At 46.8% G+C, this 9,468-nt stretch overlaps 1 pseudogene; it reads right to left on the reverse strand.

The window, feature by feature from the left end:
- Positions 1-7,898: 7,898 nt before the first annotated feature.
- On the reverse strand, positions 7,899-8,847 carry LOC135974623 (olfactory receptor 5AR1-like; annotated as a pseudogene).
- Between the last annotated feature and the right edge of the window lie 621 nt (positions 8,848-9,468).

The following is a 9,468-nucleotide window of genomic DNA, read 5'->3' on the forward strand; positions in this document are numbered from 1 at the left end:
ACAGTCACAGTAACCTTGCAATACATCCACCCAGAGAGTGATTATGGGCATTGGATGGGACAGACAATCAGCTGTATGGGGCAGGATAATTCTGTCTCTACAGCACCGAGCACAATGGGGCTCTGTTCCATGACTCTGGTTCACAGGGCTCCACCAATACCAATAATAAATAATAAATGATTAAATAATCGATTCTCAATTATCAGCTACCCATAGTTATTAGTCATTAAGTCCTCTCTGGATGTGCTATCCATGCTGATGGTAAAAATTATTTCACCCAACCATTTTTCCAAGGAACAAGGGTTTTTTTTCACCAAATCAGAAATGTTTCCAGGAAAATGACATTTTTGTTGACAATTTCCAGTTTTCCATTGAAACCGCAGAAACTAAACATTTTTCAATTTTTGTAAAAAATGTCTGTTTAAAAATTCTGTTTTCAAAAACAATATTTTTTTTATTGTAAAAGGTTTTTAACCAAAATTTTTACCCAACAGCAGATGCTTTTACCAAAAACTGAAACATTTATCCCAAAATGATTTTTGAAACTGAAGATTTTTATGAACCATTGGATATTTTTATTATAACGTAATATTGTTACAAAGAACTGTTTTTGAAAAAAATGATTTTGGGGGTGTCAAGGCTGCTTCCCCACTTTGAACTTTAAGGTACAAATATGGGGGCCTGCATGAAAACTTCTAAGCTTAACTACCAGCTTAGATCTGGTCCGCTGCCACCATCCCAAAGCTAATTCCCTTCCCTGGGTAGCCTTGAGAGACCTTCACCAATTCCCTGGTGAATACAGATCCAAACCCCTTGGATCTTAAAACAAGGAGAAATTAACCATCCCCCTCCTTTCTCCCACCAACTCCTGGTGGATCAAGATCCAACCCCCTTGGATCTAAAAACAAGGAAAAATCAATCAGGTTCTTAAAAAGAAGGCTTTTAATTAAAGAAAAAGGTAAAAATCCCTCTAGCCCCCTCTAGCCTCAGGTTCAAAGTACAGCAAACAGAGATAAACACTCTAGTAAAAGGTACATTTACAAGTTGAGAAAACAAAGATAAACTAACACGCCTTGCTGATATTCGCTCCAACTGCTACTAGTTTTTTTCTTTTCTGCCACCTCCACCCATTTATTAATTTAATACACAGGAGAGCTGTTACCCTTCCCCTTTAAAGTTATGACACGCCCCCCAAATCACAGATAGTGTTGGACAGCCGGTTCCACACTGGCTGTGATTTCTTCCTGGAGCTCTAGGAGAAAACAGAGTTAATAAGACACATGCACCTTTAGACATACTACTGATTATATAAAAACTAACAATATGTTCCACATTCCAAGAACAATTTTTAACCAGTTGATTCTGGGAAACTTTCCCAGGAGAGTGCATGAGCCACTTTGTTAGAAGCCCCTGAAATGTGTTGTATTTCAAAATCAAAATCTTGGAGAGCTAACCTCTACCGAAGAAGTTTTTTGTTATTCCCCTTGGCGGTATGAAGCCACTGTAGCGCAGCATGGTCTGTTTGTAGTTGGAAATGCCGTCCCCAAACATATGGGAGTAGCTTTTCCAGCGCGTACACAATGGCGTAGCATTACTTTTCGCTGATTGACCAGTGGCTTTCCCTCTCAGATAGTTTCTTATTGAGAAACACGACAGGATGGAATTCTTGATCCGGTCCTTCCTGCATTAAAACTGCTCCCACGCCTCGCTCGGATGCATCTGTGGTTACTAGGAACGGTTTGTCAAAGTCAGGGGGCCTTAGCACAGGGTCAGACATGAGGGTTGCCTTAAGCTGGTGAAAGGCCTTTTGACACTCATCAGTCCACTGAACTGCATTTGGCTGTTTCTTTCTGGTTAGGTCAGTCAGCGGGGCAGCGATTTGGCTGTAGTGTGGTACAAATCGCCTATAATATCCAGCCAAGCCTAACAAGGATTGGACCAGTTTCTTTGACTTTGGAACCGGCCACTTTTGGATAGCATCCACTTTGGCCTGTAGGGGATTTATAGTTCCTTGACCCACCTGGTGCCCCAGGTAAGTCACTCTGTTTTGGCCTATTTGACACTTTTTAGCCTTAACAGTTAGTCCTGCCTGCTGGATGCGCTCGAAGACTTTTTCCAGGTGCTCAGGTGTTCTGTCCATGAATCAGAAAAAATGGCCACATCATCGAGGTAGGCAACTGCAGATTCTCCCAATCCCATTAGGAGACCATATACAAGTCTTTGGAAGGTGGCAGGTGCATTTCGCAATCCAAAAGTGAGTACATTGAATTCATACACCCCTGCCTGGGTGACGAAGGCTGACCTTTCCTTAGCGGGTTCATCTAGTGGTACTTGCCAGTACCCTTTGGTTATGTCTAAAGTAGAGATGAATTGGGCATGTCCCAATTTCTCCAATAGCTCATCTGTGCGTGGCATTGGATAGTTGTCAGGACGAGTTACAGCATTTAGCTTACGGTAGTACACGCAAAAGCGTATTTCCCCATCTGGTTTGGGAACTAGAACCACTGCAGATGCCCATGCACTATTAGAGGGGCGGATTATACCCATCAGTAGCATGTCCTGGATCTCCCTTTGTATAGCAGTTTGGGCATGAGGTGACTCCCGGTAGGGTGGGGTTCTAATTGGGTGAGCATTACCTGTGTCAATGGAGTGGTATGCCCCTTCGGTCCGTCCTGGAGTGGCTGAGAAAATTGGTGCAAAGCTTGTGCACAGCTCCTTGATCTGCTGTCGCTGCAGACATCCAAGGGTCGCGGAGAGGTTCACCTCTTCCACGCCACTGTCCCTTTATCCTTCGTAGTAGACACCTTCAGGCCACTCTGCGTCATCTGTTTCCTGGGCTGTAAACTGGCAAACGTTTAATTCTCTGGAATAAAAGGGCTTAAGAGAATTAACATGGTATACCTTAGGCTTTATGTTGGAGGTGGGGGAGGCTATGAGATAGTTAACAGCTCCTAGGCACTTCTGGACCGTGAATGGTCCTTCCCACGACGCTTCCATTTTATGGGCCTGGAGCGCCTTTAAGACCATGACTTGGTCTCCTACTTTGAAGGACCGTTCTCTGGAATGTTTATCATACCAGGCCTTTTGCTCTTCCTGAGCATTCTGTAGGTTTTCTTTAGCAAGGGCTAAAGAGTGTCGGAGGGTGCTTTGTAGGTTGCTTACAAAGTCTAGAATGTTACTTCCTGGAGAAGGCGTAAACCCCTCCCATTGCTGCTTCACCAACTATAATGGCCCCTTAACCTCACGGCCATACACAAGTTCAAATGCTGAAAACCCTAAACTGGGATGTGGTACAGCCCTGTCTGCAAAAAGCAACTGCTGCAACACTAGGTCCCAATCATTGGAGTGTTCATTTACGAATTTACATATCATGGCCCCCAAAGTTCCATTAAACCTCTCCACCAGGCCATTGGTTTGATGGTGGTAGAGGGTGGCAACCAAGTGATTCACCCCATGAGCTTCCAACATGTTTTTCATGGTCCCTGCCAGGAAATTAGTTTCCGAATCGGTAAGGATGTCGGATGGCCAACCTACCCTGGCAAAAATGTCTGCTAATGTCTGCCACACACTTTTAGCCCTGGTGTTGCTTAAGGGTACTGCTTCCGGCCATCGGGTAGCAAAATCAATGAAAGTCAGTATGTACTGCTTTCCTCTGGGTGTCTTCTTTGGGAAAGGACCCAGAATATCCACAGCTACTCGCTGAAATGGGACCTCAATTATGGGTAGTGGCTGGAGAGGGGCTTTAACCTGGTCTTGGGGCTTTCCCACTCGTTGGCACACCTCACAAGACCGGACATAATTAGCAACGTCCTTTCCAATTCCCTCCCAGTGGAAGGACTTCCCCAACCGGTCTTTGGTTCTGTTTACCCCAGAATGGCCACTGGGATGATCATGGCCTAAGCTCAAGAGCTTTACCCGATACTTAGTGGGAACTACCAACTGTCTTTGAGGATGCCAGTCTTCCTGGTGCCCACCAGAAAGAGTCTCCTTGTATAAAAGTCCTTGTTCTACAACAAACCGGGATCGGTTAGAAGAGCTGAGAGGCGGTGGGGTGCTCCGTGCCGCTGCCCAAGCTTCCTGAAGGCTGTCATCTGCTTCCTGCTCAGCCTGGAACTGTTCCCTTGATGCTGCAGACATCAGTTCCTCCTTGGACTGTGGACTGGGGCTTGGTCCCTCTGGAAGCGAAGCAGGTGCTGGGACTGTTTCCATTGACTGTGAACCGCTGTCCGCTGGTGCACTATGTGGTATTTCAGGCTCTGGCTGAGCCTCTTGGGTAGGGTTATCTGCTGCTTCTGCCAGGTCAGGCTCGCTGGTGCCCTCTGGCGTTGGAGTGGGAGATGGGTTTGCAAGCGCTGGACTCAGTCCTGGCGATGGTTCTGTTGCTGGTCGCATTACCAGTTCCGGTTATGGGACTGGCTTTGGCTGGGTCTCTGGGATTGGATCCACTACTGCTGTTGCAGTCATTGGCAGGGGATCCGGTTCCACCACCTTTGTATGGGTCTCTGGTAACACAGACGGGGCCCTGGTGGACGGCTCAGGAACAGGGATGGGGGTGAAAGCTTGCTTAGTCTGACTGCGGGTGACTATTCCCACCCTCTTGGCTAGCTTCACATGGTTGGCCAAGTCTTCCACCAGCAGCACGGGGATGGGATAATTGTCATAGACTGCAAAAGTCCCCATTCCTGACCAGCCCTTGTGCTGGACAGGCAACTTGGCTGTAGGCAAGGTTACAGACTGTTACATGAAGGGTTGAATTGTCACTGGAACCTCCGCGTTGATGAGTTTGGGGTCCACTAGGGATTGGTGGATAGTTGACACTTGTGCCCCAGTGTCCCTCCAAGCGATAACCTTTTTTCCGCCCACTCTCAAGGTTTCCCTTCGCTCCGAGGGTATGAGAGAGGCATCTGGGGATCTTTGGTGTGATTGTGGTATAATGAACTGTAATTGGTTGGGGTTCTTGGGGCAGTGAGCCTTTATATGTCCCAGTTCATTACATTTAAAACATCGCCCTGCTAAGGTATCACCGGGGCGATGTTGGTTGGTGGAGACTGGTGTGGTGGGGTGAGAAGGCGTCTGGGGTTTCCCTTGGGATGTGGGTGGGGCCTTGGGTTGTCCCCGGTGGTAAGGGTTTGTTTCGGCTTGCCCCTTCTGATATTCACTCCAACTGCTACTAGTTTTTTTCTTTTCTGCCACCTCCTCCCTTCTATTTCCTCAGGAACACCCTCTAAAAACTGTTCCATTTTTACTAGGGAAACCAGATCTTCCAGAGATTTAACATTTGCTCCTGATACCCAGGCATCACAATTTTTGTCAATGTGATAGGCATGTCGGGTAAATGACACGTCTGGTTTCCACCTTAGGGCTCTGAACCGCCGACGGGCATGCTCGGGTGTTAGCCCCATTCTGAGTCTGGCCTTGTTTTTAAAAAGTTCATAACTGTTCATGTGTTCCTTAGGCATTTCAGCCGCCACCTCTGCTAATGGTCCACTGAGCTGTGGCCTCAGCTCTACCATGTACTGGTCTGTAGTGATGCTATATCCAAGGCAGGCCCTTTCAAAATTTTCTAAGAAGGCCTCAGTATCATCACCTGCCTTGTAGGTGGGGAATTTTCTGGGATGGGAAGGGGTACCTGGAGAGGGGTTGTTAGAATTGGCTGGTATAGCCGGCCTAGCCCGTGCTAATTCCAGTTCATGCTCCATCTCTTTTTCTCGTAGCTCCATAGTTCTCTTGTGGGCATCCTCTTTGGCTTTCTCTTCTCTTTCTCTCTGCTCCATCTCTTTTTCTTTCAGCTTCATAGCTCTCTTGTGGGCCTCCTCTTTGGCTTTCTCTTCAGCTTCTTGCTCGAGTTTTTTTAATTGAAGCAGTCTCTGATGTTTTTTTTTCATTTTCTTCTGCTTCTAGTCTGGCCGGTTCTATTTTGTTAGCTACTTCTTTGGTAGTCATTTTCTTGTTTTCTTGTCCTGGGCCACACTCCTCTGCAGTTGACTGAAACTGGGATGCAATCAGCTCAGACTGCTGCTGAGGTAACAGAGACTTTCTAACTGGCTATCCCTGAGTAGAAAGGAAAAAAAAAAACAATTCAGCTTGTACATTCCTTTTACCAGTTGTTTGCTCACTGATTGAACCCTTCTCTTAACAAAGACCCTTGTTAAAAAAACTTAACACCTCTGCCTTCAGGCAAGGAGAGATAAGATATGCATCTACCTTCAGCTCTGCTTTACAAGCAGCTAGAAGGATTAAAAAAATCTTACTGGCTTTTGGTTTAAAATGATCCCACCTCTGCCACCATGCCAAGACTGCTTCCCCACTTTGAACTTTAGCGTACAAATTTGGGGGCCTGCATGAAAACTTCTAAGCTTAACTACCAGCTTAGATCTGGTCCGCTGCCACCATCCCAAAGCTAATTCCCTTCCCTGGGTAGCCTTGAGAGACCTTCACCAATTCCCTGGTGAATACAGATCCAAACCCCTTGGATCTTAAAACAAGAAGAGATTAACCATCCCCCCTCCTTCCTCCCACCAACTCCTGGTGGATCAAGATCCAACCCCCTTGGATCTAAAAACAAGGAAAAATTAATCAGGTTCATAAAAGGAAGGCTTTTAATTAAAGAAAAAGGTAAAAATCCTCTCTGTAAAATCAGGATGGGAAAATAACTTTACAGGGTAATCAAACTTAAAGAGCTCAGAGGACCCCCCTCTAGCCTCAGGTTCAAAGTACAGCAAACAGAGAGAAACACTCTAGTAAAAGGTACATTTACAAGTTGAGAAAACAAAGATAAACTAACACGCCTTGCCTGGCTGTTTACTTACAAGTTTGAAATATGAGAGACTTGTTCAGAAAGATTTGGAGAACCTGGATTGATGTCTGGTCCCTCTCAGTCCCAAGAGCGAACAACCCCCAAAACAAAGAGCACAAACAAAAGCCTTCCCCCCCGCCAAGATTTGAAAGTATCTTGTCACCTTATTGGTCCTTTGGGTCAGGTGTCAGCTAGGTTACCTGAGCTTCTTAACCCTTTACAGGGAAAAGGATTTTGGAGTCTCTGGCCAGGAGGGATTTTATAGTACTGTACACAGGAGAGCTGTTACCCTTCCCCTTTATAGTTATGACAGGGGCGTTTATTTTTGTTGCAAAAACCCAACCAAACAAAAAACCCCAAACAATTTTTGTGGAATTTTTTTTACAAAACAAACCTTTTATTTATTTATTTATTTGTTTATTTATTTCCTGTGAAAATAATTGGTATTTTTCAACCAGTTCTGAGATTTCTGCAGTTAGCAAAACAGCTTCATAACAGGAGATGATACACATAAACTATGGATATACCACTCTGGGATCCTTGGCAAGCATCTTGGACTGAGGTTTTCCAGCTACAAATTTCAACAACTGAGGCAGGAACAAGTGGGAGTGTTTGTCATGATGCTGCGCTACCCATTCTTCCTCCCAGTGGGAAAATGACTCGGAAATTGTTGACTTATGGTCTAAAAACTGAAAATGGACTTTTTAAGATTTTTTTAAAGGTTTTCAGCAAAGAAAAAACAAACTATTTTGCCCCAAACCACAAAATGTTACACCCAATCCTGCTGAAAACTGGAAAATAATCAGACAAAAACAGAAAAAAAACCTTTCAGCTTTGGCACCTGGAATAACAATCCCTTGTGTATACACATACACACACTGAGTTTTCCCCTCAACTGGGTGTGGAACTTAGGAATCCTCACTCTCACATCTCCATGCTTTATCCATTAGACTCCACACCCCTACCAGAGCTGGAATAGAACCCAGAAGTCCTGACTTCATGCCCCCCAAATCTAACCTTCTAATCCCCACTCCGCTCCCAGAAACAGACATAGAACCCAGGAGTCCTGGTTCCCAGGCAACTGCAACTTCCCTTCACCTGCCTAGCTCCTAGCCAGGGATTTTCAGAGTGCCCCTTTCATCTGCTTCTTCCTCAGGCTGTAGATAATGGGGTTGAGCATGGGGGTGACGATGCCATAGAGCACGGGCTGTGCCCGGTCCTGATGCTTTGAGTAGGTGGAGTTGTGGTGGATGTAGGTGAACATAATAGTGTCAAAATAGAGACTGACCATGGCCAGGTGGGAGGTGCAGGTGGAGAAGGCCTTGAGGTGCCCTTCCCTTGTGCGGATCCTGAGGACGGCCAGCACAATGTACAGGTAGGATGGACACCAGGGTCCCCAGCAAGGAGCCCAGGATCACGGCACCACTCAAGGTGAAGGTGATAGCCGGGTTGGCCCAGGTGTTGGAGCAGGAGAGCTGAAAGAGTGGGGGGATGTCACAGAAGAAGTGGCAGAGGACATTGCCCCAGCAGAAGGACAGGATGGACATCAGGGATGAGTGCACAGCCGAGTTGGTCAAGCCCATGACCCAGGGTGCTGCAGCCAGCAGGGCGCATGCCCGCCGGCTCATGAACGTGCCGTAGTGCAGAGGGTGACAGAAGGCAATGTAGCGGTCCTAGGCCATGACCCCCAGCAGCAGGCACTCGATCCCCCCGGAGGAGATGAAGAAGAATTTCTGAGAGAGGCAGCCAGTCCATGAGATGGACTTGTCCTGCCACAGGTAATTGGCCAACATCTTGGGCATGGTGGAGCTGGTGGAGCCAATGTCCACCACTGAGAAGTTGCCCAGGAGGAAGTACATGAGTGTGTGGAGCCTGGAGTCCAGGCTAATCAGCAGTAAGATGAGCATGTTGCCCATCAGGGCCACCAGGTAGATGGCTGTGAAGACCCCAAAGAGGATGAGCTGCTCCTGCAGGTTGCTGGAGAGACCTAGGAAGATGAATTTGGTCACCAAGGTGCTGTTCTCCCCCCTCATCAGCTTCAGGAGGTCCATCTCCTACAAGCAGAGGAAGGGCAGTGGTGTGATAAGTGGGTCGACAAATTCACCCTCTGTGAGCTCAACTGTAAAAAGCATATGAAAGTTCTTAAGCTGTCACAACGACCTACAATAACAAAGGTTGATGGGAAAAGGTGGGAAAGGGAGACAGAAAGACTGAATTAGTCCAAACAAAAGGCCTCCTGATATCACTCAAGGCCTGTGTTAAGATCATGTCTGGTAAACAAGAGAAGTGTGGGGCTGGAAATCAGTGAATCCAAATTGTCTGTTGGAAACTAGGCCTAATTGATGAACAAAATAGCGAGGGGATGGGCTATTCCACCCATCAATCCCTTTGGGGTCCTTCAAGAAAGACTGGGGGGGGGGGAATGAGGAAGAACAACAGAAGCTACTGGAGCCAGATTCACCATCAGGTCTGCCACGCACACCATCCTTGGGACTCTTCGTCTTCCTGATCCTGAGAGATGTCCTGGCCAGACCGGGCCAGAGAGAGGGACCCAGAGGACATCGTCACCCCCCACCTACTCCAGCTGAATCCCAAACCCCACCCGAGATGAAATGGGAACGAACTTCAACAGCAGCATCTACGACAACACTGTCAAAACTCTAATCATAGAA

This window comes from Chrysemys picta, chromosome 12 (genome assembly GCF_011386835.1).
Source record: "Chrysemys picta bellii isolate R12L10 chromosome 12, ASM1138683v2, whole genome shotgun sequence".
Taxonomy (NCBI): Eukaryota; Metazoa; Chordata; order Testudines; family Emydidae; genus Chrysemys; species Chrysemys picta.